At 41.0% G+C, this 27812-nt stretch overlaps 1 protein-coding gene across 2 annotated transcripts in view; it reads right to left on the bottom strand.

Annotated features, from left to right (window-relative positions):
• OXR1 (oxidation resistance 1) overlaps positions 1 to 27593 on the bottom strand; it is a 447865-nt gene extending 420272 nt beyond the window's left edge. For both annotated transcript variants that reach the window (XM_060611132.3, XM_060611136.3), the window contains exon 1: positions 27479 to 27593. The gene's annotated coding sequence lies outside the window, so the exon portion shown is untranslated. The remainder of the gene's footprint in view (positions 1 to 27478) is intronic.
• Positions 27594 to 27812: the final 219 nt, after the last annotated feature.

The following is a 27812-nucleotide window of genomic DNA, read 5'->3' as shown; positions in this document are numbered from 1 at the left end:
AAGGGTCAAGGTTTTTATGTATTCTTTTATAACTCTTAGAATACCTCTGAAAGTTTTTAAACCTTTCTGAAGAAGTTACTATTATTCATTCACCTTTTTAACAGATAAGAACATTAAAGTTCAAAGACGTTATTACTAAACTTCCCCCAAATCCCACAGATTCTGTATTCCTTACATTCTACAATGGTATCTGTCCTTCTCTCACTCATATGTAGATCTTGAGAAACTTAACAGAAGATAATGGGGGAAAGGAAGGGGAAAAAAAAATAGTTACAGAGAAGGAGGGAGGCAAACCACAAGAGACTCTTAAATACCGAGAACAAACTAAGGGTGGATGGGGGTGGGGGAGAAGGGATAGCGGGTGATGGGCACTGAGGTGGGCACTTGTTGGGATCAGCACTGGGTGTTGTATGTAAGCCAATTTGACCATAAATTATATTTTAAAAACTCTTTGAAAAATAATGAAATAAATAAAGTGATCCCCTATTGATAAAAAAAAAAAAATTGTACAATGCACTTGTTCTGTTCTGATGCATCCCTGAAACCAGAATACTGTTTACAGTCAGTGGTGCCTCCACCTGATCAAATTCAGTAACAAGCATCCTGGGAGGGATTTGGGCCTCGATTTATTCAGTGCAAACCCCTCTGCTCCTCTACAGAACTGCATTACAACAGTTAAATGGGTCTAAACCTGGATTTCAAAACTTGACTGGGCTTCCATCCACTGTAAATTTCATAGCCTGACTACATTTTTATTTTCCTATTGACTGAGTGCTGAAATAAACCCACTGAAATATAAAAAAATAAATCAATACCATAAATGTTTAAATAGCATAGTCTACGTGTATCACATGAAGATACCTCAAATCTTGAATTCTATGACTCAACTCTCTAAGTAGTGAAATCAATACACAAGTATACCTGAAATATACAGTGATTGCAAAATTTATGAACACCCTATCAGTAACAAACAATACTTCCTCAAACCGTTTCATTCCAGGTAACATTCACTATTCCTACTTTGGGGCAATTTTACAGTTATGCTAAAATAAGCCCTATATCGAAAGTCAAGAATCCCAGCTTAAACCCCCGCTTTTTTTTTTTTTAATTTTTTTTTTAACGTTTTATTTATTTTTGAGACAGAGAGAGACAGAGCATGAGCGGGGGAGGGGCAGAGAGAGAGGGAGACACAGAATCTGAAGCAGGCTCCAGGCTCTGAGCCATCCATCAGCCCAGAGCCCGACGCGGGGCTCGAACTCACAGACCGCGAGATCGTGACCTGAGCTGAAGTCGGACGCTTAACCGACTGAGCCACCCAGGCGCCCCAACCCCAGCTTTTATATGACTTGGTCTTATCGCTTCATATTTTCGGACCTAAAATTTTCACATTTTACAACATAAAGGTTTGAGCCATTTTGAAACGTTCCAGTTCTAAACCCCAATTATCGATTCTCTAACCCAGATTTAAAGAAGAAAAAGGGTGAGGAAAAAGAATGAAATTATCCAACAGAAATTATCTAAGAGGGTTTCTGAAAGGATAGCCTGAAGGCAGCTCTATGAAGAAATTCTTCTTCTCTAGTGGAAAATGAGGCATTGATACATAGTGTTCCCAACCTCGATTTAATTGAACCTCTTCAAAAAGGTAATGCAAAAGAAGTTCTGTTTTGAGTATCTGTACCACCGGCTTTCATGAAAGAGTAACTGAGGCAAGGATGGGTTTTGTTGCAGGCTACATTTTGAATTGTCTCTGAAATGTCCTTATGCCACAGATGAGTCACTGCATGCCTTGGGCAGAATATTTGTAGAACATCATAAAAACAGTGATTCACAGTGCAATTTATTTTGCATATGACTCATTAATTCATTCTTCCAAACACATTAACAGAGGGATGTATGTATAACAGGGATAATTGTTCAGGTTTAACAGAAATATGGAAATGCACATATGAAATTCATTTAAAGGACAGAAATCTTTCAGGTTATTCACTGGAAATAGCCTACTCTATCCAAATGGGATAAGCCATAAAACAAAGAGGCTTAAATATAAATCTTAGACATGGAAAAGGGAAGAGATCAGGGGCCCAAATTAAAGGCAACGGGTGAAAAGAAACCATTGGGCTCAGTCTCGGACATCCATTGCTCAATTGAAAGGGTGAGTTAAAAAGAAGAGGTTAGATTGTATTGTCACAGGTCAGGAGAATACCCAGAGGCTCGGGAAGGTCGATCTTTCTGGACAGATCTGATGAATTCTATCAAATAACTCCATAATTTTTTTAACCAGTCTTATCTCTAAGTATGCGTTCCCCAAATTCTATACCCCAAGGCTTTTACCTCACTTCTTCCTTGACTTTTAACAAAATTCTATTGATCCTTCTCAAAACAGGACAGATTTCATCTACAGTGCCTTATAACTCTTTCATTCCCCTAGAATCTACCTTTCTCTTCATCAGCCAAAGCACCATGTAAACTCTCCTCCAATATGTCTGTCTGTTCCACAAAACTGTGATCTAGTTTCATTCACCCACTATAGTGCGTAATCAATACTTTTTTTTTTTTTTTTAATGAAATAAACTGTTTCCTCCAGGCCTTAAACCACTAAGAAGTGTTTCTGCATAAGATCATAGTGTCATTGAGCACATGGTACTGTGCCTGGCACAGAGGAAATTCTCAACAGCTATTTGACTGAAAATATAGCGAGTGAACTTTATAATGCAGAAATACTGACTCAATGTCATTAATAGAATGAATGAAAATGTGAGAGAGATGGGGAGAGGAAGGAGAACATGAAAACTAAGTGAGGTTAAAGCCACAAGCAATGGTTTGTTCTTATCTATCGCTGTCTTCTCAATCACCTGGAAAAAACACCTGAGAATAGATGGACCAGTTCCTGGGGGTACAATTACATTCTGAAAACTATAATGCATTCACTGAACACCAATACTCCCCTCACAAAAGACATCATTAGTATCATACATCACTATAATGGGTTACTATACTACAGTAGCTTGCATTATTGTTCAAAAACAGTGCTGCACAGATACTCATGCCATGCTGACACCAGGCTTGAGCATAACTTGCTTTGACCAATGACATGTGGGAAGAACTGATACATGGGCAGAAGTTCTTAGATCAATTATAAGGTCTGTGATGTTCATTTTTTCTTTCTGCTTTGAACCAGACAATATTCCAGATTTAGGCTACACTGTAGAATGAGTGACAAATAAACTTTGGTGGTCTAAACCACTAAGATTTGGGAGTTGACTGCTAACACACAATAGCCTAGTTTATCCCAACTCATTATATGTGTGTACATATGGGAGCTACATAAGCAATGTATCACATATAAACACATGCATACATAAAATACACAAACATATATATGAGTAAAAACGTCTTTCTCATGTTTTGTTTTTGAGGGGTTTCAGGGTCACTAGAGGGGAAGGAAAGGAGTGTCAGTGTGGACAGATTGGTAAGATTCCTATTTGTCTGCCAATAAATAAAACTGCTTTTGTACTGTTTTCTTGCTCAGAAGGGCCTCCTTTAAGAAACAATAAACACAAATAGCATTTGATACTCCATATTAAATCAGCTATGTGTGTATTCTATCTCAGCATAGTTCTGGTTATGATCATCCACCTTGGTATCATTTTCCATTCCATTCTACTCTATTCTATTGTACTCATGTTTATTAGATACTTCCATAAAACATAGATATTTTAGAGAAAGAGACGGCACTCATCATGGCTGATTCCAATTATAAGGACTTATTTTCTTCTAATCCCTACTTGATATGCATCAATGAGTAGCAGCAAATCTCACAGGCTGAAGAGCAAATAAGAAAAAGATTTTGTTACCTATCTACCAAAACATTTTTTTGCAATATTTCTTTGCAAGGTTTATACTTGGTCCATTGCTGGATCACTTCCTCCCACAGTGATAAATTTTATGTATCTTCCAGGGCAAAAGCTTGCCATCAAAAATCTGTTCTTCATGTGACGCATCTGCTCTGTAGTCATTAAGTACCCTCACAAGTTTTTGTTTATTTCCTTCATCTTATAGATTTTTCCTTACTACTCTCCCAAGGTGTTCTTAGGTAAAGTTATTCTTAGCATGATAAAACACCCTGAATCATAAGATTGTTAAAAATACGAACTTACTTGTGAACAGCACAGTGCCCATCATACAGTAGATATTTAATAAGTGGTAGTATCCCTCCCCTTAAAAAACTACCTAATCAGGGGTGCCCGGGTGGCTCAATCAGTTAGGCTTCCAACTTTGGCTCAGGTCATGATCTCGCAGTTCGGTTCATGAGTTCTAGCCCCGCGTTGAGCTCTGTGCTGACAGCTCAGAGCCTGGAGCCTGCTTTGGATTCTGTGTCTCCCTCTCTCTGTTCCCCCCTCCTACTCATGCTCTGTCTCTCTATCTCTCAAAAATGAATAAACATAAAAAAATTTTTTTTAATTATCTAATCAAAGACAAAAGACTATGTTTAATCCTAGCCAAAATAAAACAGACTCTTAGAGTCTATTTGTCTAATATATTCCAAATGATGGGGCTCAAGTTGCTATGTTAATAGTACAGGAATGAGTCACCAGCCACACAGATATTGATAATACAGTGGAGTCAACCTTGTAAGGTTTTCATGTGCATTAAATGAGATTAATGCACATGAAGTAGGCAGCAGTTTCAGGCATAAATGCCTCTAAATATTAGTAGTGATGACACTGAGTGGAGCCACCCTCACAGCATTAGGGTGTTCTTGGACTTCTTTGGTAAGTGAAGAGTAATTTTTTCTAAGCTGACCAGTGATAATACAGCATCTGTTAGGAGTCTAGATCAAAACAAGTAATGGAAATTATAAGCCAAAATTGAGGAACACTTGTACCAGCATGGGCCAGGAATTAGGTGCCAAAATCTGAGATTATTTTTGTCCCAGCATTATCTTTTCCGTCTTGAATCTTGAATCTGCCTTTGGCTTCTGACCCAATCTCAGGGACCATAAAGACAAACATTCACCGCTTGTCCAAGAAGAGAGTGACACCTGGAGATTATATTTAGCCCACAATATGTATACTGGTCTCGTCACTACTCATCAACACAACCCAGGTCCATCACTAGAGTTTGGTCAATCACAGAGAGCTCATGGGACAACAAGAGCTCTACATGAGGCTCATTGGTAAGTCCCTCCCCATTTGATGGTAGGAACCCAAGAGGGTAGTCGTCAAGTTACTTAACTTCTCTTTGCCTTGGTTACCCATCTGTAAAATGGACATAATAATGGTACCTTCTTTCCAGAGTTGTTATAAGGAATAAATGAGAAAACGTCTGCAAACCACACAGGGCAGGAACTCACCTATTTTTAGTCCTCAATAAATATTATTGATACCATGGCTATTATTATCATCATCAACATCATCATTATGTAAAAGAGCTTGGGGTAATCACTAAAGCTTTTTTATACCTATTTTTAAGAATAGCAATAGGAAGGATACTCTTAGGTACAAGAACACTCATAGCCATGTAAGAGCTGTCAAAACTCCTGATCATCTCAAGGCAAAACAAAGCAATGAAAGGGGTTGCTACAATATAAACTGATGATGGTAAGTCCCTATAGGAACAGCAGACTGGATCAACTAGCAGGAGACTGAATAATGGTGGCTTTGAAAATTGCTGCCATAGCTAGGATCTTCCCTAATGGGTGATACGCCTAAGGGAGTAACAACTGTGAGAACTGATGGAAACAGTCACCTCAGGGAGCCATCACTGGGAACAGCAGACAGGGTCAAGCTAGAAGACTTGCAGGTTCTGAAATCTCTACCAAAGAGGCATGACTCACCCTCCAAGGAAAAGCGTTCAGTTTTGTTATCCTATAACATCTGGGGGTATACACAGCAAAAAGACTGGTGACACTTCATTTTATTCTCCTTAAAGACAAGACCCATGTCTGATTTGTCATTCTATTCCCACCTTAGCTCCTAGTACTTTAATGATACCTGATACTTTTCACACAGTAGATATCTGAAAAAATCTGTTGGATGAAAACAATTGAAAAATCGTTTAGCTTCTAATATCCTGATTGGTTAAGAAATCTGGAATCACTGGATGGTAACTAGTCTGCTTGTAACTGTAATCAGATCCTAAGATTTTCAAAGGATTTTGCCAAATAGCACAACTGAACTCCAGCAGATGCTAAAGAAGGGAAGAGAACCTGCTAGATCCCACCAACTCAAATCTTATGGTAACATTACTTGTGACATAATGAGTTATTCCCTCCATACTGAGGTTATTATATACATATATATATATATATATATATATATATATATATACACACACACACACACACACACACACATATATGTATATATATAATACACATACACACACACACACACACACACACTAGTGTCCTTTATTTCTGAAATATCACTCATATCAGTTGTTCTCTTTTAAGAGATATGACTGGGAAGTCCAATCTGTAATTTTCATTTAAACATTTAAAACTTTTCTTTACTGTTTGAGGATACAAGAGAAGTCATGTACCTCAGATTTTGGTTAACCTAAAGAAGTCTTTGCTATTGTAGTTACCCCAATCTGGAAGGTTAACCATTACGCCCAACAGTGCATAGTTATACTTTTGTTCTTTGAAATCGTGATCATGCTACTCAGTTTTTATAAAGTTTAACTGGATATCTATAATGTTTCAGACATTCTACTGGATGCTGGAGTTATACTATACAGTCTTCCTTCTACTTGCTTACAGGTTGGGGGGAGGCAAGGAAAAGCCAGGCAACCATTCTTGATCTAAAATAGTGCTATGACAGGGGCTCCTGGGTGGCTCAGTCGGTTGGGTATCCGACTTCAGCTTAGGTCATGATCTCATGGCTGGTGAGTTCGAGCCCCACATTGGGCTCTGTGCTGATAGCTCAGAGCCTGGAGCCTGCTTCAGATTCTGTGTCTCCCTCTCTCTCTGCTCCTCCCCCACTCGTGTTCTGTCTGTCTGTCTGTCTGTCTGTCTCTCTCACAAAAATAAATAAACATTTAAAAAAATTTTAAATAGTGCTATGACAGAGGTAAAACACAGAGTGTTGTGAAAACACATAAGAGAAACAGTTGGATCAGAATGGCTAGGAGATGCGGAAGGCTTTCTAAATGATGGCGCATAAGCAACTTTTTAAAGAACTAAAGCTTAGCTTGAGTTGCCCCTGTGACCCTACTTCATAAACATGAGTTAATTTATTATTTTTTAAAAAATGTTTTCCTAAGCTTGTTCTTTTACATTTCACCACTAACGAAACAAAAGTCAAGAAAGCATTTGGAAACCTAGAAATGGTAACTTTAAGGTGCTGTTTCACAGAGTATCTTGTAATTCATCAGGTGTGCCATTCATTTGGCAACCATAAAACACCTCTAAAACTACAGAATCAGCCATTCTTCAAGAACACGCTCTACCGGGATAAGCCAGAGACCTTAGCAAAATTATGGCTTTCACTGATGATTTCATCTAAAACAATGCTTCTCAAAGTGAGGGCCACACATGAGTCTGCTCCGGAAACACTTTCTGTTCTACAGGAAAATGTGGCGCTTGTGCCAGAATGTAAATCAATGTACTGCATCCTTCGTTGAGAAAATCTTGCTATGAAAAAGAAAGTCAGCCGATTTACACTTTGGCACAAGCTCCTTATGCTCTCGCAGATCAGTGGCAATAGCTACAGACCAGCTTTCTGAGTAGCACTGAACTAAATGAAAATCATCCAAGCGCAACTGCTCTTTCCCTCACACCCAATATTAATCCATCAGTAAGTGCTACGTGCACTTCCATTTTGGGGGGGGGGCTAACTACCTTCTTCCACATTTTGTGCATGTCCCAAATGTAGGGTCTTTGATCCCCTCTACCACTAAGATCACAGCCCAAACAATTCTTATTTCTCACATCAGTTCCCACAACTGCCACCAACTGGTCTCTCTGCTTCTGCCCCTGACTTGTGATGGTCTTGCCTCCTTGGCAGCCAGGATGAAACTTCAGAAACCATCAACTGGACTGGGTCACTTGTGGGCCTAAGAAATGACCTAAACATTCTCTAAGGACTGTTTTTTTGGCTCTCCGGCTACGTCACTGGCTGCTGCTTCTCAGGCCCCTTGCCTCTCCTCCGTCCCTTCTCCTTCTCTAAATATTACTCTCCCCTCAAGCCAATCCTCAATTCCCTACTCATCTTTATCTACATACCAGTATTGTTCCCCAACTTCGGGCTTATCAACCTCTGTCACATTATTCACATTATTGGAATATGTTTTCTTCAAAGCCTTTATGGAAAGCCTTTATGCTTACCTACTACTAATTGTCTCTCCAAACTAGAATGCAAAGTCCGTGTAAGCAGGGGTTTCTTTGGATACATTCACCACTTGTTATTTTTGTTTTATTTCAGTGTTTGGAAAAGAGTGAGCAGTCAATGTAGGTACTGGATGAAAAAATGAACACATGAGTTGGCTTCCAGTTATGGAATAAGTAAGTCATGGGGATAAAAGGTACAGCATAGGGAATATAGTCATAAAAATATAGTAAAATAAGTTATGTTGGGAATCCCTGAAATTAATAAGGAATAATAACTATAATCAGTTTATTATACAATTAGCTGAAGTATATTGTACAAAAATAAGTGTTTTTGGCAGTGAGGTGAGGGGGAATGTTCCTATATCAATTTCAATCTGACACTCCTCCATGTCAGGCTATAGGAAAGGTCTGGACCTTCCCTGTACTTTTGTCACCCAGATGTCACTCCTCTGTGACTCATACTGTTCTGCACTGGAAAGGTCCTTTCTTTGCATCAAGGCCCGTACTTTCTGTCAGCAACTGTATCATGTGCAAGGCTCAGGGATTCAACACTTGACTTCTGCAGACCTAGCTCTCTCTTTTCTTAATTTCATAAAGCTTAAGGAAGCTCCCACATCTTCCAATATACTTGGGCTGCCACTTCTGAATTCTCATCGCCCAGGACCCCATCTGTGTGCATGCCCCACTGTCCCTTGGCTACAGCTAGAGGTCCTGGCAATCAGCCTTTCCACTCTGTGTGGGCACGGCCAGGGCAACAGGATGTGCTTTGAACCTCACTCCTTTTGGTAGGAAGACTGAGATCCAAATGCACAGAAGTGTGTTTTCCAACCACTTAACTGTGTGAGACTAGAAGTGCCCCATGGAGCTGGAACAGCCCAGGAGGACTCTGTTCTTTTAGCCATATAGAAACAACAACTGATAACAAACCAAAACCTTGGAAGCAAACCCCACACTTAAATGTGAATGCTAATCTTTGTTTACTAACAATCTCCTACAGATACAAAGGTGAGAAATGTGTTTTCCGGGGTTTTTGGGGGGTCTCCAAGGCAATAGTTTATTAAGCCATCAGTTCATTAAACACAGCACAACAGAATTTCATTATCTTTATGCTATTTCTTCTTGTGCAGTGTTTTTCTTCCGAAAATGTGATGTTTTCCCCATTATATTACCTGGAAGGAAGAAACCTACTTCCCTATTATGTGAGCACAAGGGATAATAAACACGTCAGTATGTTCTATGATACTTTGTAGAAAATCGTTGTTTATTGTGTTTCCCCCTCTAAGGGGAATGGAGCTAACCAAGATGCTTCATAATGTACTTGGACACCATGCAGGCCATACCCCGGAAGACCATGCTTTCTAATCACTGAATTACGATATGCAGAGAACCTCTTCTTATAGCTTAGTAACCAGGTTCTATTTTTAGCTAAAGGGCTTAAATTATTATCCATGAGACAAGCATTGATGTAAGATAAAGTGAGTCTAAAGAATGCCTCTGGTTCCCCTAGCTTTTCTTTTAGCCACAAACAATCCTAATTTACAGAGGTTTCATGTCTCTGTCTTCATGAAGAATTACAACAATATAAGCCACTAGCATAAACTTGTAACAGAAATGTCATTCTAGCCCCTCTGCTTTCCACTTTAGGTTCACAGGGCACTGGAGATACTCATTCCCATTAGCATACTGTGTATCTTTCTTCCCTGTCTTTAAAAGGAAATGTCTGTAAGAAACTGATACCTAGGATACCAAATGGAATGAAGCTGTGGCAGAATTCTGCATCCAAAATGACTGACTCATATTTTCTAGCTATTTAACGTCCAAATGAGAACATAAATGTCTTTCATTGCTGAGTTACTAGAAATAGAGGATAATTTGTCTTTTATTATTTTTACTGCTTGTCCCTCTAATCTTGTTATTCATGTTAGAGACCATTACTGGGGTTGTAATATGTTACTTGTGGAACAATAGACCTTAGAATGCTTCATGCTTTTAGCAAATGCGTAACAAATAAATGTATCCATGGATTTCAGATGGCGAGGCTGTAACTAGGAATCAGCCAGCTACCATCTATGTTTGTTTCTATAATACATAGCAACACCAAGTCTCCTATATACGAGAAAAACTAGGATGCTCCTTCTTCAGAATGTAGTTTAAAAGATCTAGTGCTATTTACAGTAAATGCCAACAGGAGTGAAAAGTTAGCACATTCTTTGGTTTCTCTTGCAAACTCTGTCTGGCTCAGGGAATCAGAGATTTTCAAATCTTTCACAGGCATACCAGATGATACCTTCAGACCTCTTCCTTCTTGCTGCCACCTGAATGCAGGGGCAGTTTATTGGCAGTATGTATGTTTTAATTCTTTTGGTTGAAAGTAACAAAAACCTAACTCAAATTAGCTTAAGCAGAAGTGGAAAATAACAGGTTTGTGGCAACTAAAATATTCAGGAATGGCTATCTAATATGGGGGCATTAACGGGATGAAATGTGCCTTTTCATTCTTTTGTTTCTATTTTCCTCAGAGTGCCTTCATTTTTCAGGCAGACTTTCTCCATTCGTTAACAAAAATCCATCAGCAGTTGTAGACACAAATCCCAGTAGCTTTGTAACCCCTGTGAGAAAGAGAGCATCATTCAGTGTTCTGCCAAAATCCCCGGGAGTACTCTGGCCATCTTGCTAGTTGAGATCATACACCGATACCTGAACAAACCACTCTGGCTAGAGGTGGGGGTACTTTGGCTGACCAGGTCGCATGCTCACCCCGAGAGCAAAGGGAGCAAAGGAGGCAGGTCAGCCCCACATCAACCATGGATCTGAAAAAGTTGATTCTACTGGTAGGGGCAGTCCACAAAGGAATTCTGCTCAGACAAGACATATATTCACGGAAGCACATTCTCAAAAACAAACAAATACTGCCTGAAACAAAGAACAAAGCCCTCTGACGCTATGGTTACTCTCTGAAGCTCTTACCAATACCATGTGTAAAGATGCCAAACACACAGAAAAAGAATTCTCTGCGACTCTCTAGTCATCTCTTCTGAATATCCTTGTCTCAAGGACCTTTCAAAGTCCTTTACAATGTAGATGCAAGAAGTATCCTCTTATATCTTCTCCATACAAGGCAAAAAAGAACGAAGATACTAATAGTAATAAGCTATTAATAGTAATAAGCTATTAATAGTAATAAGCTAGGTGGACGCTAGCTGTTTTGGAACACACTGTCTCAGCTTCGTGTGAAACATTTCAGAATTTGCACAAATGTAGACACCCAGACCCTGGGTTGACACGCTGAAAGGGAAGAATGTTCTTCTTGTTCATGTCCAGTGACTCAGAATATCCAAAAACAAAGTCCGAATATCAATGAGAATAATACAGTGAGCCAGCAGCTAATTCATCCCCGTTGGTTGCTAATACTATAATATGGCAGAACCGCTCAATTACTTTGCAGAGCATTTCAAAAAGTAAATACATGAAATAAAAAGCGTATTTTATATTCTTACTCAAATGGTATAAAGATTGCAAGAATTTTTCATTCAAATTAGTGGCTGAAAGGATCATATACACATCAATGTCCAATACTACTATGGCCCATATTCGTTAATCAAATGGGAAAGTCCAAACTTTTCAATACATATAAACATTTATATGTTGTATGTTATGGTAACCAGAGATTACCATTCCTACAAAAGTCTTTCTTGCAAGGCAGTTCAATTATAGTTACAGTACCTTCAGCCTTTTATAATGAGATCCAAATAAACAGGTAAACAATTGCAACTAAAATAGCAAGCAGGTATCTAAATGGTTTTAATAGCACCCCCCCCCTTTATTAAAGATTGAAAACAATGTTAATAGCTTTTACAATGGAAACTTTACCAAGAAGTCTTCAAAGGCACATGACAAAAGCAAATGGTTTAGAATTCCCTCAGTTCAGAACCTCAAAGAAACAAGTAATTTAACTCTGGAACTGAAACCAAAAGCTTGCTACCCAGAGCTGAAGGTATATTTGTAATAAGCGCATGTAGTCTGGCACATGCCTCATGTCCCTTGTGTTTAAATAGCAGACTGTATTTTGTAAATTTCCAGGCATCCTGCTTTTGCTTGCTGTTGTTTGTACTCTTAGAAAAGAAGTACAGTTACTCTGTATCAATAAAGCACAGCTGACCATGTCACGCCCTGCTTCAAAAACAAAAATCCTCAGTCTGGCCAAGAAGATCCCGCATTGTCTCCTGCTGGTTTATCTTTCCACCTCCACTCGGCCCCACCTCACGCTCCTCCCAGCCAAGCTGATCATCTTTCATTTCCTTATATGTGCCAAGCCGGTTCCTCTGCTAGGAACACCTAACTCCTGCCCTGACTCCAGCCCCGTGCAGCTATCAACCCAGAGAGCCCATCCTTTCTCAAGCTCAGGTCCCTTGCCTGCTCAGCCTCCCACCCCACCTGCTTGGTCTTCAGAGCACCTTCCCAGCACTATAACGAATGCCTTTCCCTCCAACACCCGTGAGGGCAGGGACCATGTCTGCTTTGCCGGTTATATTCCCAGTGCTGAGCTGAGTGCCAGGCACATACTAGGATCTCTAATATTCGTTAGAAAAGTGTTTCATGGGGAAAAGAAGAAAAAGAAAAAAAATGTTCCATGAAGTCTAAGACTAATGTTCCCCTGTAAGTATATTTCTGTCAAAATATATTTTGATTTGGCAGATTTCACTATGATCTGTATTCCTGGGACACATCAGGAAGGTCACAGTAAGAGTATTTTATTGACTTCAGGAAATTCCTAGATAATTGTGAGGTTATACAGACCAGACCTAGGTCTATGATAGAAGTTAAACAAAAGCAGATTTTACCCCAGAAGATGCAAGACTTCCTGTCAGGGTTGTCAAAATGAAATAAACTGTCCTGAGAAATTTAGAAACTCTACATAGAGAATCTACAGATTCTCAAAAATGTACCCTTTGCACTTACCAATTGGCATGAAATTTACTAGAACCAATATTTCCTACAGAAAGGCACAGCTAGCATTTAGCAGATCAAGCACAGGGTCTGGTAAATGAGAACTCACTCAACAGCTCAGGCTTTCTGCACTGAGCCGTGTGCACTGAATGGAACTTAATACTGATGAGAGTCTAAGAAAGGTTTTAGGGTTTTTTTTTTTGGTTTTTTTTTTAAGTTTATTTATTTATTTTGAGAGAGAGAGAATCTGAGTGAACAGGGGAGGGTCAGAGAGAGAATTCCAAGCAGGTTTCACACTGTCAGCATGGAGCCCGATGTGGAGCTCGAACCCACAAACCGTGAGATCATGACCTCATCCAAAGTCAGACACTCAACTAAGCCACCAAGGTTTTAGGTTCTTAACATTTTTATGTGCTATGTATCCTGGGAGTCTGTTAAAGCCTAGGACCTCTTCAAAGAATAAGATACACAGAATACAATGAAATAGTTACCAAATTTTACAAGGATGAATTTGTGACATGGTAAACAGGTTTCTTTTTGTTTCTTTTTTGAGAGAGACAGAGAGCCTGAAAGAGGAGGAGAAGTGGGGGGGAGGGAGGGAGAGAGGGGGAGGGAGAGAGAGGGAGAGAGAGAGAATCTTAAGCAGACTCCACACCCAATTCAGAGCCTGACGAAGGGCTCAATCTCACAACCATGAAACCATGACCTGAGCCGAAATCGAGTCAGATGCTTAAGTGACTGAGCCATCCAGGCGCCCCCATGTTTCTTTACTAATACTTTAAGAACAAAGATCTAACAGCAGGTCCAATAATAACCACATTTTCAAAGTAGGGATGAGCATAAATGATTTTTTTTAAAGTAGCTTCAAACAACGGCAATGTGAAATGATACCTGTGACTTCCACTGGTAACAAAGTCACAGGTACTGGCAGAGCTTCTATGTTTTGTGACCTCTACCTGCAATTAAGGATGATGCTAAATTTCAGTTAGATGTTAATAACAATAACAATAACAATACAGATCATTTCTGTATCCAGATTCGTATACTGAGTTCTATCCATGCCTACAAACTACAAGTTAAAAACTCTTGTTTTCGAAGGATATTGCGTGAATTCTAAAGATCCTTTAGCCTGGATCCTTTAGCTCTTGATTAACATGATATACGTTTAAGGTGATGGAAAAGCTGTATATGTATTTATAGAGGACTTTGAGTTTTAAAAATAGTTTATAAGTCAGTCGTATTTTATGCATCATAATGAAAAAGAACATGCAGATAGCATGTAGGACTTTTTTCTTGCTGAGCAAATCAGGGCCTTCGTGTCTCTCCTACCCTTACAATCATCCCCTCTAGGCAACTCCTGCTTTCTCCAGAATTCTCTTGATCTACTTCTGAACATTTGCATTTTCTAAAGTGCCATGTTTTTCATGAAACATTCATGGCTCCTGCTTTAATGGCTACCCTCAGTAATTACTGGCACAGTGGTAAGGTCAAGAAACTTTCATTTCTTTTTATTGTCAAGTAGAATTCTATTCCATGGAATACTACCACAATTTGTTTATTCGTTCCCCAACTGAAGGACATCTGGGTTGTTTCTAATGTTTGACAATTATGAATACAGCTGCTATAGATGTTTGAGTTCTCTGGGTAGATCTTCAGTCTTATGCCCCATAAATCTGGGCCTTGGGTTGGCTTTTCCACACCTTTTCTGCCCTTCCTTCCTCATGTATAAACCAAAATATGTTCTTAACCCTTTGCAGATCTCCACTCTGTATCAGTTTGGGATACTGGGCCCAATGGGGTTTCTGTCCCTCCACCAATGGCTTAAGGCTTTTGTATATGAGAGAAGACTTTGTGTCTGCAAGGAGGGGAAGCCTCTCAGTACCTGCATACCTGAGGAACCAAGGGGGTCCCAACTACTTGAATTTTTAAAGGAAGCTTTGTGTCATTACTTTATATGGAAACTAGAACTTAGCATAAATAGAAGATAAAATAAAAAATAAATACAATGAAAACAAAACAGTGTATTTGACTTCTGAAAGCTTTACATCCGAAGCCTACTGTTCATTAAAAAGGGAGATATAGGGGCACCTGGGTGGCTCAGTTGGTTAAGCGTCCAACTTCAGCTCAGGTCGTGATCTCGCGGTCTGTGAGTTCCAGCCCCATGTCAGGCTCTGTGCTGACAGCTCAGAGCCTGGAGCCTGCTTTGGATTCTGTGTCTCCCTCTCTCTCTGCCCCTCCCCTGCTCATGCTCTGTGTCTCTCTGTCTCAAAAATAAATAAAAATATTTAAAAAAAAATAAAAATAAATAAATAAAAAGGGAGATATAGGTATATTAGAGAAGAGTTAAAAACTAGCATCAAATTAAAACTTTTCTCCTTGCCTTAATGAGAAACACTGAAAGGGAACAGATTCAAAATCCTTTTAATTCAATTCAATACATATCCATATACCACCCAAAGTTATCCTGTATAAAACCAATCATTGATCCCACACCTTGACAAACATTGCTTTAGCCCAACTAGTCCCCTCCAGTCTCTGAATTAGTACATTGACTGTAGAGGTTCAAGGCTGGCTACCTCTCCTGGCAAAGACAGCCCAGAGGAGGAAAGAGATTAAAGAGAAAAATTACTCCCTACTTCCAACCCTACTTTTAAAATGGTAAAATGAAACAAAGATAGTGATGATATATGAGCAAGGTAATCCTAGAAAACCAGAAGGCTATAAAAGATAATATGAAGGAATATGGCAGGGCTGATACCAATCAGGTAGGTACCCAGGTATACAAGGAACATATATTTGTAAAGCAGACTCTGATTAAACAATAAATTCATTCAACAAATAGTTATTGATCTTGGGCTTTACACCAGATATTGTGCAGGATCCTGGATTGTTCTTTATCAGTACCATGGTATACCTCTGAAACATGTATCTATGTAATCGCTAGAGACTCTGTATGCCATTTTTACTTCTATTTCTACCAACATATAATGCCTGCTCAGTGCTCAAGAAATGTTTTGGGAATGACTAGAGTCCTTCGTATTCCTAGAAGAAGAGAATCTTCAGCATGGAACCATAGAGTTATCCCATCTAAGCTGCCTTCACATGCAGAAATTGCTTCTACCTCATCCATGACAAAACTGACCCAGCATCTGCTGAGTGCTTCCAGACTGCAGCCCCACTAACTCTCAAGGTAGCCCACTCCTCTCCTGAACCACACTAATACAAGAATGTTTCTGCTTACAGTGAGAGAAAATGGCCTTCCTTGAAACTTCCAGCCATATGTCCTAGTTCTTCGTAAGTGAGCAAAGACGACATCTTTCTTCCTTTCAACACCTGGAAGCTCATAGTATATTTATCTTACACTCCTCTTTGCCAAACTTATGGTCTATACTTCAAAAAAACTGTTCTTAAAAACCAAATTGTTTTTCTATTATCTAGTGGACACGGACAGTCCCTAAAAGAGTGCCTAAAACTTGCCATGATAATTCAGATATAGTTTTATAACAGCAAATAACAGGATATTACCCTCCTCTCACTCTTTAGACCTAGCTATGGGCATTGCTGTTTGTTTTATCCGTATCACACCTATACTAAGTTGGATAGTGTTCCCCCCAAATTTCATGTCCTTCCTGGAATCTACGAATTACCTTATTTGGAAGTTGAGTCTTTAGAGATGTAATGTTTAAGATGAGGTTGTAGTAGAATAGTATAGGTCCTTAATCCAATGTGACCTGTGTCCTTATGAGAAGAGGAGAGAAGAGAAGAGAAGAGGAGAGGAGAGGAGAGGAGAGGAGAGAAGAGAAGAGAAGAGAAGAGAAGAGAAGAGAAGAGAAGAGAGAAGAGAAGAGTCAGACACACGGGAGAATGAACATCATGTGACGATGGACACAGGGACTGGAGGGATGGATCTATAAACCAAGGAATGTGGAGGATTACTGGAGGCACCAGAAGCGAAGAGAAAATCATGAAACAGATTCTCCCCTCCAGTCTTCAGAGAGTGAATAGCTCTGCCAACACTTTGATTTCCACCTTCAATTTTCCAAAACTGTGAGAGAATACATTTCTATTGTTTTAAGCCATCCAGTTTGTGGAAACTTGTTACAGCTGACTTTGGAAACTGACACAGTACTTTTGCCTTCTACATAGATACTGCTTGGATATACACTCAGTGTCCCCACCACCTTCCCCCCCCCCCCCCCCCGCCTTCTTTTTTCCTTCTAGTAATTCATCATCACTGAAGCAAGTTTCTCCATCTTGAATCTATGTAGTGGACATTAGTTTAGTGTGTCTGCCCGGCATCATCTATTTCCATTTTTCTGGTATGAGCAGATCATTGATCATGTCATGGGGTAATTCCATGAGCTCATTAAACACAGGGTCAGTGGATTATCTGACAAGATGTCCTGCTCTTTCCCAGAACACTCTATCTCTATTTCACTTTCTCTCTCTCTCTCCTGCTGGGAATTATGAGTCGTGACCACATGACACATGATGGAAAAGAGCTAGAGTTGATTCATCCCAGTAGTGAGACAGCCTTTCCAAGGTCTTGTTCTTCAGCATTTCCCTCAATCCCATGAACTCTTCCATAACAATCCAGTAAATCCCTTTATGCTGAGATTAACCAGAATCAGTTCTACGTCATTCATTCAATTAAGGAACTCTGATAAATTAGAAAAGTAAAGCTTTGGATTTTGTTCTTTTTTTATTATTATTATTGTTTACCTTATTTTGACTTACCACTATTAGTAGGGTTCACTGAAATTTCAGTTTCACTCAATTCCCTCCCACAAAAGTCTAAATGATTAGCTCAAAATGCTTCAAGGTACAACTATCTATAATGGATTTGTTATTGGTTTTTTTTGCAAATCTATGTGTTTCAGTCCAAGAAGCAGAAGCTGATGGCAAAGTTAAAAGAAATTAATGTATAGTTTTCAAGTGGACTATTAGCAACCTTTTTATTCTCATTCACATTAAGGATGACAAAAATAATTTATTAACTTCAATGCCCAAGAAACATTTCCCCATAATATTTAACGATGAACATGATGTGTACCTAACACTGAAACACAAAACTCTTAATATATAACATAATCAGAGCCTGTGCCTATAAGGCTATGTTAAAACAACATCTCCCTAGGTTTTTCTAAAAATCACTGAATATTTCTATAGTGCCAGAATGGTTCTTTTCTCCTCTCAGTTGTTCATGTTAGTTCACACCATTAAAAACTCTATTTTGCTCTTTTTCTACTATACACTTACCAACACGACTGCTCATTTGACATTTAAAAACATTCTGGTAAGGGGTTAAAACTGCACTTCAATAACACTTCAGTGATATAAAAGATCACCTTTAAACTTCTTTGATCCTCCTAAGAATGTAAGATCTAAATAGATCGAAGGATAATTAATGCCCTGCTGATTTCTGTTGTTTTTTACTTTTTAACTTCATTGTACTAGAATATATTTTCCCTCATGTGGGAAACTATGGGAAAACCAACTGCTACCTTTACATGCTTACCTCACTCATCAAAGGTAGATTATATTTTATAGTATCTTACAAGTTGGCTTTAAAAATGCAATGATGTTTGTATTACTAAGCCATTTAGATGAACGAAAACAGAATAAAATATTTACTCAAAGCCATTTATCACGGTTGTTAACATTCTTCTGCTAAATTGTGATATGCGCTTGTGACATCTTGTCGCGGTGATTTACATAAAGATTTAAACATAGATCAGAAAGAATCGTTAGTCCATTAATATATTAATTCTCAATGTAAGACCACATTTTACCTTTACCACATTTGCTTCTTTAACATTTATTTATAACAAAACATGAATCTCAGTGTCTAGCCATCCAGTCTAATGATGTATAATGAGGGACGAGACCTAATGTACATTGGTTTCTTTCAATCATAAAGATTCAAATCTATTCAGTAGTGGAGAGAGGAGAATTCTCTAGACTTTAACCATGTCTCGGATGAAATAAAACCATGACTCCATCATTTTTCTTTAGGGCTCAACAATAATGCAAGGGCTGTAGTGTCCCCTTCTTGTTTATGTGCGTAATATAAAATCCCCCTTCTTCCCCAAACTCCCACCTTTCTATAGAAAAACATACCTCCCAACCAGTCTAAACCATCCTTCTGGCCATTGTTGTTGGTGGAATAGGCTCTTTACCTGACTGGAGACAGCAAGAGGTGAGGGAGATGTTCCCTGGGATTTCTGAAAAGAGCAGTTTCTTCTTTCCTCTTCAAGAGCTTTGGAAGGAGTCCCCCCTCAGTAGATTTGAACCTGGGAATGAATATGAAGCCCTAACAGCTCTGGCAGCATTCTTAGGGCCCCAAGGAGAAAGCCTGTCAGAAATGGAGCCAGCACTCAAGAAGGGGAGCTAAGAAACTGCAATGGGAAAACAAGGAACTTGTCAGATGGTTATGAACCCTGGATCAGGTCAAATCTAGAAACGCAGTCCCCTCCTCCACTCAGTTACATAGTTATGAAGACCTTCTTTTTTTTTTCCTCAAGCCACTTGAAATCAGGTTGTCTGATTCTTGACAGTGAAAGAATCTGAACTGATTCAAGTACAAACACTCATCTTCAAGGGCATAGCTGAACTACAGTAGAATTAGCAGTGTACAAGGACAAAGGGTGCTTGGTATCATGCTAATAAGATCTTTATCTGCTTATATCTCACCTAGTCAATAATGAGAATCATACTTATGATCTGGTATCTGATAGATGTGATTCTCAAAAGATAGGAGAAACTGGAAAGCCAAATAACTTGGCCAAGTTTTCACAGCTACTAACTAAAAAATAGAGATTTGAATTCAAGTTTGTCTGATTCTAAAGGGAATGTTCTTTCAAGCTTACCGTCCATCCCGCCTTCTACTTTTAAGGCTTTCATTATTGCAAACTGATTATATACCTTCACCATAATTACAAATAAGACAGCATACATAATATAACTTACAATTTACAAAGTACCTCTAATGCATATTGGTTTTTACATTGTTATTGAATCTGAAACTCTTCAAGAAGCCACAATGGCAACAGCACTGAACTGATTTAAAACAACAACAAAACTATGACCTTAGCAACAGAACCATCAAAAGGGCCAATCTTCAATTTTCTGGTCATTAATAAATATAACCTAGTTGAAGAGCATTATTCATAGTGGTATTTCTGGTTCTTAGATATCTTTACCCAAAACTCTACTTATGTTCACTCCAATGAGGAAAAAAATAAAGATGTACTTGATCATTTGGATCATGTACATGAACAGCTGAGATGAACTACACAAATTAAATTAGAGATCCATTGATGGCTTTTGTTGCTTATAGAAGACCTGGCACATAACAACTGAAAAGAGAGGTTCTTGAGATACACAAGCATTTTTAAATAAATAGAAGAAACATGGATTTAACCAAGAAAATAAGTATGCTGTTAAGGTAGAGAAAGTTTGGATAGAAACTTTAAAAAATGTACATTCAGCTGAAATGATGCACTGACCGTTGAACTTGAACAAGGCACTTCATAATCCTGAATCCCCAAGACCTCATCAGTCAAAAGAAGACATCAGATGATTTCATCGCTAACATCCCGTCCTAATCTATGATCTACCTCATCGTCCTTTTCCATCTCCCTTTGCTCACCAATGACCCTTCTGACTCTATTCGACCTCTGCCTCCTTCCCTGGACAGTAGCCATTTAAATTCTAGCACTAGAAGGATGTATAAGCACCACCACCACTATTTAATAGGTACTTCCACTTTAAAAATATTTCTTCTAATCTTATCATGAACTTTACAGAAAAAAAAATTATCACCATTTCAAAAATGAAGAAGTCAGAGCTCCATGAAGTTAAAAAAAAAAAAAAAAATGTATCTAAAGTCACAAAACTACTAAGTAGAAGGGCCAGATCTGGCTGCAAAGTTCTTGACCCTAAAATGCTGTAGATGTTTCTTCGTAATGTGTGGCTAGCATTCTGGTTCAGCAGCTGGTCTTTTCCAAATGTATCAACTGATTCTCAGCCCGGTCACAGCAGTGGTTCAAATCAAAATTGTTAAAATCAAGCTTCACAATCTAGAAGACTGAGATCTATGTTTTGGTCAGTGGGGTCCAATGTCAAGTAGCATCATGTCCTCGTGACTATGCTCCTAAGACAAACAGCCAAGTCTCTTTCACCTTCTTTAAGAGGACAGAGACAACTCTAAATCACAAAATTAGAAAGGATTGCTATCAGTATCAACTTAGCCCAGTATTCTGATTCTAAATGACATTACATAATAAATATTCCAGAGTTAGAAGAGACATGCTATTTATAATGAAGGCTGAAAGCCTCAGGAGATGTTCTGGGCTATTTGTTTCTTAAGATGGATAAGCATGTATAAACAAAAGTAAAACCTTCCACAGGCAGGTTGCCTATTTCATGGATTGCTATCACTCATCCTTAACAATAATAAACAAAACAAACAAACAAAAAAAGAAATAAAAAGCAGAAACTCTCTTTGCCTTTGCCATAGCATAAATTTTAAAATCCTACTTTTGTTGTTGTTGTTGTTGTTGTTGAGTTCAGCAAAGGCAACTTATGGTGTTTCATAAAATTCTCTCCCCTCACACTACTTTTCTTCTAGCTGGGACAGTAACTACATGCCACAGGAACCAGCAAGTTTATTTATAAGTAATGGAGCCGCCATATTATTTCATTTCTCTCTCCCCCCAAACAAAGCATACGTATTACCTAGTACACAGAACAGCAAAAATGCTCAGTTCTATAATCTATTAGTCACCTCAAAATAGTCACATGGCATGCTCTATCTTTGAAGGTGTGTATACAAAGCCTTTGTTGCAAACATTAGGACAGAACTGATTTCAAATTCTGCTTCATTCTAACCATCATACCAGCTGCCCCACTGCCTTCTACCACCATGACTATCAGCAGGATAAAAGACCACACGTCTATTCAACAAGTAACTGCAGGGAAGGAAACCATTTCTCCTTGTTCAGATGTCAAACAAAATCAATAACCACTTCCTACAGAAAGGCAAAGGGAGACAAGAACTGACCCCTTTCACCTCAAATCGCTCACACCCCTTGTCTAGTCTATATAGAGATCCATGTAAGTCTCCACTTTAAATATTTCTTCTGCCTTCTACATTTCACCGTGTTCAGAAGTATTTTCACAGATTAAGCTGTATCTCTATAATTGTTCCCAATTTCATGAAAATGAATAACCATCCTGCCTTTATTCTTTACAGAGTTTTAAAGATATACATAGAATATATGCATAGTCTCTGAATGAACTTTGTTTTGAAACTGGTTGCAATGCACAAGGCAGCTTGACCTCGCAAATGCAACAGTCCCAGTTCCTAGAGTAGAACTTGCTACCGTTGAATTTACAAATGCTTGTTGAATTTATAATATATAATACTCACTGTTTCAAATCATGTTTGTGAGCTTTCATATAGTCCAAAGATAGGCACACTCTACCAACATCAGTGTTGCTCGAACTGAAGTCCTATTTTCCTTGGTTCTTTCACCATCCCCTTGGGAAAGAGGAAGCCTTCCTAACAGCAATTAAACAAACAACTGAAAAAGCAATTTAAACATGCAACCAGAGACACAGAGGTTGCCTTTGTGGAAAACAAGGGCTCTCCAAGTGCCTTTTTCCAAAAGAGACACCAATGTCTGTTCCACATGGAAGCCAGAAGGAGCTGTTTGTGTTTGTACACACAGGAGAAAAGGAGGGATTATGGGGTGCCCCAGAGATTTAGCAGGAATGTGAAGTCTCTTCTGCTACACAAACTCCTGAGGGACCGAGGGATCGCAATGGCCGAGAGTGAAGGAAATGGTTATTAGGACAAGAAGGGAAGTAAGCAGTCCTAATGACAATCTATGGCGAATGAATTCTGAAACCAACCAACCAAGCACCAAACAAAAGGGGGAGGGCAGGGCCAGAAGGTAGAAATAGTGACCAAATCTCTTTAGCTTCTCTAGGCCTGGGTGTAATAATGACAAAACACTGGTAAGTGTTCTGAGTTCCCGCACACAGGCGATATTAGAACTCTTCCCTGATCTTATTACATTTATGAGTGTAAGCCGTTGTTCTTTCTCTCTAGGCAGACTATTGTGCCACGGGCTAGGAAGGTTTGTTTCTCAATACGTGCCGTGCTGTCGATTTAAAATTGAAACTAAATACATGAAAATTATATGGGATTCCTACCTTCCTGCACAGATGTCTACCAATACTAAGGTTTCACTTTGGAATATTTTATGAGGCATCTAATAAATATTCATTTAACATTTTTTCTCTCTGATTCTGTTCAATCCCTCATTATACGAAGAACTTACTAGTTACAGCCTTAAATTAACTTTAATTTAAAAAAAATGTAACTATGTATGTTAAAGAAGAATTACCAAACAAGTTCAGTGAGAAATACAGTAGCTAAACAATTTTATAATTTGCTTTCATCAAAAACGTTTACTCAGTTCATAGGCATACCATATAACGTATGATTGTAGACATTCCTAATACATGTCAGGATTATTTTTTAAGGCTGAAAAGAAGTCCTGCTAAAGGGAAACCTCTTTAATTTTCCTTAAAACGAGTATTTTAGAACATGGAGCCATTTTGCAAAGAAAGCCTCTTAGTATCAACGAGTCCTGATTTTCAAGATAGATTCCAACAGGAATATATGAAAGCATCCTAACAAGAATTGCTCTTAATTCCAATCATGTCTTGTGTTAAACCAGGGTTTTTCAACTTCAGCACTACTAACATTTGGGGTCGGGTAATTCTTGATTGCTGGGGACTACCCAGTATGTTGCAGAATGTTAGCAACACCCCTGGCCTCTGCCCATGAGATGCCAGAAACACCCCTCTCCCCAAGTTGTGACAACCAAAACCTCTCTCTAGACGTTGCCAGTGGACCCCGGGGGAGTGGGTGCCAAATTGCCTGTGCTGGAAACCACTGCTCTAGGCTTATCAGTAAGATGCCCTGAGGTAAAAGGTGATTTCTCTTCTTCCATGTTGACTAACATTTCTCTCTTAGTTCTGCCTCATCAAACCATTTCACCATTTTTTTTTAAATGCCTTTACCTTAGGGAAGCAAAGATTCCACTATTTCTTTTTTTAAATTTTTTTTAATGTTTATTTTATTTTTGAGACAGAGAGAGACACAGCATGAGCAGGGAAGGGGCAGAGAGAGAGAGGGAGACACAGAATCCGAAGCAGGCTCCAGGCTCTGAGCTGTCAGCACAGAGCCCAACGTGGGGCTCAAACTCACAAACTGTGAGATCATGACCTGAGCCGAAGTCGGATGCTTAACCGACGGAGCCACCCAGGCGCCCCTCCACTGACTATTTCTTAAAGAATACTTGGGTTTAGGAAACAATCCTCCAGGAAAAGTATAGTCAAAATGTGCTTCTGAGGACTAAGAACCAGCCCAAGGGTACAATCCTCTGTATTTCCAATGCAAGAGATGAAGGGTAGAGAGGGAAGGGTTTTCTCATTTCACATTAAATTAAACATTCTATAAATGCAGAATTCACCTCCACATGCTTATAAGATGTTCAGGTGCCTGAATTCTGCCTAGTTTTGATTCTAAAATCAATTTGCCCAATAATCACTTCTCCTTGATCCCCAAACAAACAAACAAACAAAATAGGCAAACATATAAGGTTATGTTTTATCTGAACAGCACTTCAGGGAGAATTAATGGCTAAAAATAATTTATTTTATCTTCACCACATGTTCTAATAATCATCATCAAAGGGGGGGGGAACAGTAATAGAAGTGAAAACTGACATCATTAAGTCTTTGTTCAACTCTCCACCTTTCAGATGCCAGAATCATGGACATATTTCAAAAGGACTATGCTAGAAACTGAGAAAGCCATGGTCACATGGAATATGAGGCCTGGCCTGGCCATTAGAAGCTTGCTGTCCTTTCTGCTGTGTGCCTCCATGGGTCAGTGATCACCCTGTGACAACCTACACCATGAGCCTTATCACTTTCTTGGAGAGTTCTCACTGCCCTTCATCTGAGTCTCCCCCCTGCAACGTGGATGTGGGAACTATTTCTGATGGTTGCACAACAACGTCAGAACCCATCCCTCTTAGATATCCACAGACCATAGGCACAATGCTCACTCTTCTTCTTTTGAGTCCTTTCACAGGTGACACAGGTTGCAAGAGTCACCTTCATCCTCATTTCCCCACATCCGGTAAAGCCTCTCTAAAAATATGGCAACGACGACAGAGCAAAACAAGCTGGATGGAGTCTGAGAAGACACGGACATGATGACAGCTCCTGTTTCCCCCCACCCCCACCCCAGATTTCCATCCTGTACGCTGTAGAAGCTCTTTCCCTTCTTGCCGTTGGTGGGTGAAATCTCTCCTAGTGAAAGAGGCGTTTTTGCATAAAGCCTTTTGAGTGAGATGCTGGTTTATTCTATTAATCTGGTCTTTTTCTTGTTAAGTTACATTTATACGCGGGGAACCCAGGGAAAACCCCTGCTCTCGAAAACCTGCGAGTGTTGGTCACTCTGCAGGGATTCTCGGGCCCCAAAGGCCATTTGTAGCCATCACACTTCCGGAGTCCGTGGGGCAACATCACCGCGTCACCTGCAGGGGCAGCAGAGTGAACTGCGGACCCCCGGAGCGACGCCCCAGGTAAGGACCCGCGGACTCGGGAGCCTCTCTGAATCATGGGGACTCCTAGGATACCCTCCCGCACATAAGGGACCGCCGCCTCCTCCTCGGGGTACCAAATCAGAGGACTAGACCCGCGCCAGGTTTGGGGTGTGCGACGGCAGGGGGAGAGGTTAGAAAGGCGCATCATTGGACGAGCGAAGAATGTGACCCTGGAGAAAGGAGATAGAAGAGACGTAGGAAAACACGTTTCCCTTAATCCCCTCCCCGTGCTGCCTGTGGATCCCAGGATCTCCTCGTCATGGAAACAGACTGCAGCAACAGACGCGACCCTGGGCAGGCAACACGCACACACGCGCGCACACACGCCCCGCCGCGAGTTGCACGCCGCAGACTTCTGCCTGACTTCCCAGCCCAAAACATCTCACCTCCCGGGCCAGAACACGGATTCTTTTGGCCCAGAAGCGACCACTCCTCTCCACCGCCCTGCAACACACACATTCCGACTCTACATTACATCCCCAGGGTGCCGGGAACCACTTACGGGAAGCCCTGGCAGTTCCCGTGCAAATGACTACCTTCCCGGCTGCCTTATCTGTCCAAATCTCCTACTAGCTCGCCTAAAGCAAGCCGCCCTGGGACCAAGCCAGGTAGGAGAAGGAGGAGGAGCCTGGGGTGCAAGTGAACCTCAGAGAACCGCTACTAAGTCAGTATTCAGGCGGACCGCACGTAGCCTCCAACCCCTTCCTGAGCCTTTTGGCTCCAGCAGCAGCCCAGTTCCTCCACCCGATCTCTGCACCGCTGCCCTCCTCCCCTTCACCCAAATCCCTCAACGATTTTCCAGCTGGCCGTTCCAGGCCACTTTCTGCATCCATCCTCTCTCTCCAGACGGTTCCCAACATGTGGCCTCGCATACTCACTCCAAAGACCTCGATTCAAGGCTGCCTCTCACCATCATTATATCGCCCTCAACCTGGCACTAATTCCCCCAAATTATCCGGGTCTACTCGTTTCTCCGGAACCTACTGTCCCTTCCACCTGCGTCCTCTGCTCTCGTTCAAATCCGCTTTCCACGCGCCCCAGTTTTCATCCATCTTCCCTCTGCCGCTCCGACCTGGACACGCTCACCCCCTACCATGCCCCCCATACTGCGCTCTCACGCTCATCCCACCCTAACCCCCCGGAGACACCCCGCTTTCCCTCTGCGGCTCTTCTCGGCGGGGCGCCCGCATCCCAAACCTAGCCTCTCCATCCCACACCAGCCCGCCTTCCCGGCCTGCCGGATCCTCTCCCTCACCGCGCGGTCCTTCCCTCTCCCCAAGTTGGGCCCCTCGGCCCACGCCAGAGTCGGTTCGGCCCTCCTGCTTTGCCGGTCCCCCCTGCTCCGGCATCCCAGTGGCCGCCTGCTATCAAATTGGCCAAGCGGCTCGCCGGGACGCCGGGACGCCGGGCACCGGGGCCAGCGGCCAACCGTGCCTCCCGCCTGCCAGCCTGGGCTCCCCCGGACGCCAAGCCCTCGCCCCACCGCCCAACCACCTTACAAACTTACTTGCGGGTCGCCAGGAGGGGGCTGCGGTGAGCGGCGGCGGGCCCCGCGGCGGCGAGTGCGCCCCTCTCGGCGGGGCTGGGCGGCGCGGCGCCGGCGCTGCGCTCCTGCGGCCGCGCGGTGAATGGGCTCAGCCTGACGCAGCCCGGCTCTGCCCGCGCCGCCGCCGAGGCCGCCGAGCGCTTCCACACATGCTCAGTTTCCGGACCTGCCTGCGTGGACGCTACCAAGCGCGAGCAGCGGCGGGGGAGGCGGAAAGCGGCCGGGCACTGGCGGCTGCGAGCGGGAGGCTACCACCTCGGAAGCGGGGGAACCAGAGGGACGACGCGGCCGCTAA

Source organism: Panthera onca, chromosome F2 (genome assembly GCF_046562875.1).
Source record: "Panthera onca isolate mPanOnc1 chromosome F2, mPanOnc1 haplotype 2, whole genome shotgun sequence".
Lineage (NCBI taxonomy): Eukaryota > Metazoa > Chordata > Mammalia > Carnivora > Felidae > Panthera > Panthera onca.
This window is presented reverse-complemented; position numbering and strand designations above follow the sequence as displayed.